At 52.3% G+C, this 7,791-nt stretch overlaps 1 non-coding gene across 1 annotated transcript; it reads right to left on the bottom strand.

The window, feature by feature from the left end:
* Window positions 1-3,192: 3,192 nt before the first annotated feature.
* TRNAE-CUC lies at window positions 3,193-3,265 on the bottom strand. The gene has a single exon. It is a non-coding gene; the product is annotated as a tRNA-Glu (tRNA).
* Between the last annotated feature and the right edge of the window lie 4,526 nt (window positions 3,266-7,791).

Raw genomic sequence — 7,791 nt, 5'->3', positions numbered from 1 at the left:
TTAGGGAGCCTGCTTGGGATTCTCTGTCTCCTTCTCTCTCTCTCCCTCCCTCCCTCCCTCTCTCTTTCTCTCATAAATAAATAAACATTAAAAAAAAGAAAAACAGAGTTTATTAACACATGTGTCTTGCATTACACGAGAGAACTCAGTGATTAATAACTCAAATGGGGAGTTAGAACTTGGGCTTATATAGCATCTTAACAAAGAACAATAAATTTGTAGAGAAGTGACAAGACAAAAAAACAGGGGTTTAGGCTCTTACTGGTGTCAGGCTGTGGGAAGGTAAATAATGTGGGGGAAACTAATGGAATATAAGGTGGTTTTAGCAAGATTTCTTATGTAGATTACTCTGGTGCCTTCCTGCGCTGAAAAGAGTCTAGCATTGTCATCATTGATTAACAGTCATCCTGCCCTTCCTGGTGTAGAGGAGACCAAAAAGTTTGCCCCGTGTTTGCTTTTTAAAAATTGCCTTTAGTCCACGAGCATCTGGATGGCTCAGTCGGTTAAGCATCCGACTTCGACTCAGATCATGATCTCACAGTTCATGAGTGAGTTCAAGCCCCTTGTCGGCCTCTGTGCTGACAGCTCAGAGCCTGGAGCCTGCTTCAGATTCTGTGTCTCCCTCTCTCTGCCCCTCCCCTGATCATGCTCTGTGTGTCTCTATCTCTCAAAAACAAACATTAAAAAAATAATAAGAAAATAAATTGCTTTCAGTCTAAAACAATCCTTCTGCCAGAGTGGCATGTTTTGAGGTAGCATCCTCTGAACCCTTTCATATCTCAGGGGATTGGGATAGAGAGGTAGCAGGGGCTGGACCACTAAGACACTGTGAATGGGGGAGAAGTGTGTTGAGTTGCATCTTAAAGGCTGTAAGGAAACTCAGAGCATTCTGTAGGAATCAGCATATGGTCAGATGTGCTTTGTGGAAAGATCACAGGCTTGTAGCACAGAGAATGGGCCAGCTAGAAAGGTGTTATAACTGACAGGTGAGAGATAAAAAAGTTCTAAACCTGGTCCTGGCTAGCGGTGGGGGTGGTTGAAGGGCGGATTGGATAGATTGAGGCTCTGTGTCTGCGTGTCCATGGGGAGGGCAGGATGTGGGGGCTGAGGGGGTAGCCTAGTGATTCAACCTTGCCTGCAGCCCCACGAACACCCCTTTCCCAGTGGGGAGGCAGCCCCCAGCTCTGTTCTCACGCACTCGTGTATGGCTCTCAAGGTTAGCACTATGGGGGTCAGCGCTGTCTAAATGTTGATTACAGAGACGGTGGGAGCTGCTCAGATTTCTAATTAAGATTAAAGAATGTACCTGGCTTATAAATGGTTCTCAGGAATGTATAATTTGATTAGCCTGTTTTCTCTGGGCGCTTTAATTTCTGGATTAGTGAACCTGGCCTCTGACGCCAGGTGGGGCCACTTGCTCACCACACACAAAGTTTGGGACCCTGCCGGCTATTAGGATGGGAGGTAGGTAGTTGGGGCAAGAGGCAGAGCAGAGCAAGTCTTGGGCAGAGGGGCACTTCTTCTCTTTCTTCTCATCTTCCTCCCTCTCTGCTTCTGGACAAGAAGGACGAATGCCCAGCTCGGGATCAAAAAGTGCCCAAATGTTGACTGTAAAATAAATGTGCTCGCTCGGACCTCATTTACATTCATTTATTTCTCTCCGAAGGTGCCTGAGGCTGGGCCCTCCCACTCCTGAATCCGGTTCCTCTTCCCTCCCCCTTCCCGTTTTGAGCCCGGCCAGCTAATCCCCAGCAGGGCCCCCAGCAGGGCTGAGGTCTCTTTAGGGAGCATTGCCCCAGTGTCAGCCATAATCACCCGGCAGCTTTAGGTCCGTGTCAAAGGCCACCTCTTTCCACTGGGCCCTGGGCACTGCCAGTGAGGGGCCAGGCCGACTGTAGGAATCTGGCGGACAGGGGAAGTCATATCTCCCCTGCGGGAATCATCCGAGGCTCCGGGGAAGTCACTCTTCCTTCACCCTCCTCATCATCCTGCCCCAGACTGCCTTATGACTTGTGACCCCTAGGCACTTTCCCTTCTGTGGGTCTCTTCCACCATTAAAAATAAGTAAATAACTCTATTTTGTGACCACGTTGATATAAAGACAAATAAATTGATATTATATGGTAAAATTCTTTCTCTGGAAGCTCATTTGTTTTGTTCTGATTTTAAAAGAAATGAAAACACTTCCGATGGGCCTCAGATAAGGCAGCCCCCCAAAGCTCCCAGATGGCAGCATACCTCCCACCCACTGACCTAGTGACAAGTGGCAGGACTTGGGGCTCTGGCAAACCAGGTCTGCTCCATCCAGCAGAGGTCCTCAGGGGAAGCCTGTGTTCCTTCTGCCCTCAGGCCATCCCTAGCCTCTCCCTAGCCCCTCTGCACCCTGCTTCTGAAACCCAAGACACTCCTGTAGATGGCACCAAAGCTTTCCCAGCCCCCAAGCAGGCCTGCCCCGGATGGCTCTCCTTTCCTGGGCCTCATCGTTTTCTGTCTGAGTGTCTGCCTTGCTCTTGCACTTGCACATGACTGACCTCTGGGGGTCTTGGTGCAATGCTCAGCTCCCGGGGGGTAGGGGTTCTGAGAGTGGCTTAGGATGCCTGGGGGTGGGGAGTCTGTGGGGTGTTTAAAGAAGATTCTAGGGGCTCTCACCTAGACTTCTACATCAGACGGTCAGGTTGGAGTGGGGAATCTGCCCTGTAAGGGCCTCCTCAGGTCATTCCCTCCCCGTGCACATGAATGTTGGAGGGCCCTGGTGTCAGGAAAGGGCATGAACTCTCCTTGCTCCTCCTTCCTTTTCCCAGGCCTCAGGCTGCTTGCTTTTGCTTCACCCCTGCACAGAATTCAACCAATGTCGTCAACCACAGTGATAGGAATGATGGAGGAGGAAGGGAGAGGTGTAGTCCAATCTGTGCTTCGTGGAGTTTAGAGTCTTCTTTCCAAGAGGGTAGGGATTGTCCTCTATCTGCCACTCCCACCCCCACCCATTCAAGAGGCTTGTCTTTTCAGGCTTGTGTGGAAGAGGTCTAGAGGCTCAGATCCATCCACCAGCTTCTGAAGTTAACAGGAAACATCTCTGACAAAAATGCTTATTGATAGAAAAATGCTCAGTTTTAGGAAAGCAGCATAAGAAACAGTGAAGGCAAGAATTGCATGCATTTTTTTTTAAAAGATTTTATTTTTAAGGAGTCTCTACACCCAATGTAAGGCTCGAACTCACAACCCTGAGATTGAGAGTCACATGCTCTCCCGACTGAGCCAGCCAGGCCCCCCAGAATTGGATGCGTTTGAAGAAATGATTCTAGTTTCTCTAAGAAGGTGTGCTGGAAGGTAACTGCCCAGGATCTGGGGAGGGCACCCCTGGGCTCCTTCCTCAGCATGGCCACTAACCAGTTAGGGTGTGACCTAGACCAAATCCCTTGATGCCTCTGTGGCTCCTCAGGACCTACTAAAAAAACAATGTGTGTTTCAGCATTTTGAAAACGATAGTGAACTCTGCGCATCCTTATTATTTTTCCAAGTATTTTGGTGGTTATTTTAAGGGGAACAATGTAGAAGAAACTGAGCCCTAGAGAAGTTTGGAGACTGGAGTTTGGCTCTGCTCCTAGCTGGCTGTGTGATATGGAGACCCTTCACTGGTCTGGTCCTTATAATCATCATTTCATAAAGGGAGGAAGGACTGCATAATATTCCGGCTGGGTTTTAGGACTTCCTGGGGCAGTCTAACTCGGATTCCAAGAGTGGGTTCTGCCAGAATTTCTGCTTGGTATATCCAGAACCCCCTTGAGTTCTGTTTGGGCTTCCCTGACCTCCGAAGCCCTGGCCTGGCCTTATAGGAGGTGGAGATTGGGCAGCAGGATCTCTGGTCAAGGGGGGCGTCGCTCTGGAGGCAGCCAGGGACAAATCCTGCAAGATTTGGGATGACAAATTGCTTAGGTCTCTGCAGCTTCAGTACTAGGAGGCCACCTTGTCCCCTTCCTGGGCAGACTCCTATGCGTCCAAAACATAAGACTCCTCCCTCAGCGATGCCTTCCTGGGATGGATATATCTGCAGTTAGTTGTGCCTTGTACCCGCTCTTTTTCCTTCCCCCGTCTCTGTCCTCGCCTCCCGTCGTTGTCCAGAGGGCCTGGGAAAGGGATCGAGAACCAGGAGGGGTGGGGTGGAGTGTGGGGGCGGGTGGGGCGTAAGGACTGGCGGTCTTCCCCGCGCTTGGGGTCTCCGAGTCCCTCCCGGCCGCTGCCGAGCAGGCTGGCAAGGGGGATGCTCTAGGCTTCCCGCGCTGTGTTCGGGGAAGCGTGTTGGGACGGGGCTAATGATAATTAACACTTGGGGCGCGTTTTGTCTTCGAAGTGCTTTACAAACACGACCTAATTAGTCCGCGGGGAGGAGCGGCGCCACCGAAATGCTTGCTTGCTTTATTATTCATTTTTATACCGGCTGGAGCACGCAGCTCCGCTCGAGTGTTGGCGCAACACTCGATGCATTGGCTAACACGCTTGGCCTCCCAGACCCTTCCCCCAGACCCAGACCCAGCTCTTAGGGTGGGGTGGGGTTGGGGGGGCCGCCGCAAGGCCAAGTGCAACTCCGCCCAGTTCAGCCTCTTTCCACGCATCTCATTTAATCTCTGCCGCAGTCTGGAAAATTTTGTAGGCTCTGGGGCTCAGGAGGTTAAGCGACTTGTCCAAGACCACACAGCCCATAGCGAGGCACTGACACTCAAACCCAGCCCCGGAATCTTAAAGCTCCAGGTCTTCACCACCTCCCCGGGCGCCTCCAGGGCCCAGCGCAGCTAGGTTCTGGGCATCCCGCGGGGGATCGCAGCCTCTGGGCGCAGTGGCGAAGGCGGGCGAAGGCTGGTGGCTGGCGGCGGTGCGCGCGCGCTTCCCGGGCCGGCCGAAACTGTTGCCAGAGCAAAGCTCCTTGCTACACCTGAGCGGGGGACAGATGTGCATCAATATTTATTCGGAACTCCCAGGAAACCTGGATGAAGTGTAATTATCTCAGCTCAATCAGCTCGGATTAGCATAACATCAAGTCACCCAGCAGACGAAGGGTTTGATTTCGGGGATCAAAGCGCCGCGCTGTAGCCGCTGATTAATCGGGGAGAAGAGAGCGGCGAGAAGAAAGCTGTGCAGGCTCCGCGAGTCGCAGCTGCACCGCTTTGATGCGCGGATTGTGCCAAGTTAACTTTCTCGACTTTCCCGGCCGGCTCGGCACTCGCCCCCGCCGCTTCCCAGACCCGTTGCGCCCGCCGGGGCTCCGGCCTTCAGCGCCACCTCTCGGGCAGCAGGTCACGAGCTCCAGCGCCAACCGCGACCCCTGCCCATCCTGAGGCGTGCTGTGAAGCGGGGTGCTTATCCTTCGATTTTCTGCTCGGAGGTGCAGGGCGCTACCGGGCTCTTTCCGCGGGGACTCTGGCCGGACTCGTGCAAGGACCGCCACGTTCTCTTCGGGGAGCGCAGCACTGAACATTCTTCCGGCTGAGTGTCGGAGGGAAATGCCAGCGTTCAAGGCCTTCCCAGGCCGGCCCCAGCCAACCTTTCCCGCCCCACCTGCCCGGTGTCCACCCGCCACATAAAAAGTGCTCAGATTTTTTTTTTAATTTTTTTTAACGTTTATTTATTTTTGAGAGAGAGACAGAGCATGAACGGGGGAGGGTCAGAGAGAGCGGGAGACACAGAATCTGAAGCAGGCTCCAGGCTCTGAGCTGTCAGCACAAAGCCCGACGCGGGGCTCGAACTCACGGACCGTGAGATCATGACCTGAGCCAAAGTCGGCGGCTTAACGACTGAGCCACCCAGGCGCCCCAAAAAGTGCTCACATTTTCTTAACTCGCCCATTTTCTTGATGGTGTACCTTTGCACAATCTATTTCCCTTACCCGGATACCCTTCTGCCCCCTTTTTCCCTAACAGACTCTGACATCTTGAACACTCAGCCCAAACGCATCTTGCCTGACGCTTCCAGTCACTTCCTGAGCGAGGGCAGCCTCTGAGGTGGTGCAGTGGCATTGTGCCGTCACCACTATCTGGGTGGCCCTCCTTCCCCACCCACTGCATCACTGCTTGGCACGGAGTGCCGGAAGGGCCTGGAGAGAACCTTTTTCTGGAGGACAGGATGCACAGCAGGGTTAGATTTCACCAATAATCTGTATCTCTAGCCTGCCAACTTCAAGACTCCCCCTTCTAATTTGCGCTGTCTCCCCTTCTCCCCCATCAGCGGTGCTGAGGGCAGGAACTCTGTCATGCCCATGTTTGTGTCCTGTAGGATACAGTCCTTGGCCCCAGACAGAGTGTATTTTACTCTTGCCCTTTTGCCAGTTCTGTTGACGTAACCAAGTCACTGGACCTCCTGGCGAACTCAGACTGCCTGGCAGCAGAGGTCTTTGTGACCGTGATGTTCTGTGTTCTGTGGTCTTCCTTCATAAACCCTGTTCAGTGAAGCCACTCTCAGGGGCCAGTGGCCCAGTGGGTGTCAGAGAATCTTAGAATCTTAAGGTTGAAGGGAAGCTCACAGACCCCTTCCTCATCCTCTTGACAACCAGCCTACATCCTTTACTAGAGAGAATGGGGGAATGGAACAGGGGTCCTGAGGGTCTGCCCTCGACTCACATGAGAGCTTGCTCAGCATGGTGGGGGCAGGGAAACTGGAGGACCCAAACGGCTACTCTTCAAGGCTCTCTCTGGCTGATAGGATGAAAGCATCTGCCATGGACACCGGGATTCTTCCCACTGGAAGCACCTGGAGAGCATGGGAGACCCAGAGGGTCCCAAAGCTGACACATGTGTGTATGCATTGGGGTCCTTCTCTGGAGTCTATACTCCTTGAGGGCAGGGACTGTCTCTAAGTTATTTCCCACTGTGCCCTAGAATCAAATCTCGGTTCCTGGCACATAGGGACTCAATAAGTAGGTGTGGAATAAATTAAAGAAGAAATGAACGCAAAAGGGAGGCAGGAAAGAAAGAAGGAAGGGAAGAAGGAGGGGAGGATTAAAAGATTACCTGTCCTGGCAGGGGGGCTGAGTCTTGAGAGTGGGTGGGCATGTGCCCAACACGCTGGCAGAAAGATGATTTATCTCCATTTCAAATCTCTGCCATGCAACATCGTGGATTTTTCTCTCCCCTTTAATTAAGAACTAAATATAGATCTTAATTAAGACACTGATGAATTTAATTTAGAGTGGCATTAGGGCCTTCACTTGCAGAGCTCAGTGCTGTGTTTGTATAATGTGGGATATGCGCTAAATGAGTGCTTGCTTGTTACCACCATAAATAATTCCCTTGCAAATCCCTTTTGAAGCGTTACTAACACTAATCTGCCCCCATCTAAAATGCTCTTGGACGCCCACTGCCTAGCCCCCTCTTTGTTTGTCTACCTCACAAGAAGGTCCCATCTCGTCCCCCCTGCTCTGACCAAGCTGGAATCCTCCCCTTTCCCCACTTTGGCTGCCTTGCTCACTTCTGTCTTTGTTCACACAAGTCCCTCTGCTGGGAACGCCTTGTCCTCAGTTCTCCCTCCCAGTCTGTCAGGAGAACTCCTCCCCTCCCATCAAGTTCAGCGCAAGTGCGTGGGGTCGATGAAGCCCTTTCTGCTCTGTCTCTCCTCCTCCTGATCTCTAAGCACACGAGCTGTGAGCTCCAAACTCCCAGAGGGTCCTGTTGATTCCAACACTGGTTCAGCCACATGCTGTTATCATTTCATCGCTTGTGTTATCTCCATCGCCCCAACCGGGTTTGTGAGTGACAAGCATGGGGCCTGTGCACAGTAGGAGGAAGTCGTGACTGTGGTTTTCAT

The sequence above is a fragment of the Panthera tigris genome, chromosome D1 (genome assembly GCF_018350195.1).
Source record: "Panthera tigris isolate Pti1 chromosome D1, P.tigris_Pti1_mat1.1, whole genome shotgun sequence".
Lineage (NCBI taxonomy): Eukaryota > Metazoa > Chordata > Mammalia > Carnivora > Felidae > Panthera > Panthera tigris.
This window is presented reverse-complemented; position numbering and strand designations above follow the sequence as displayed.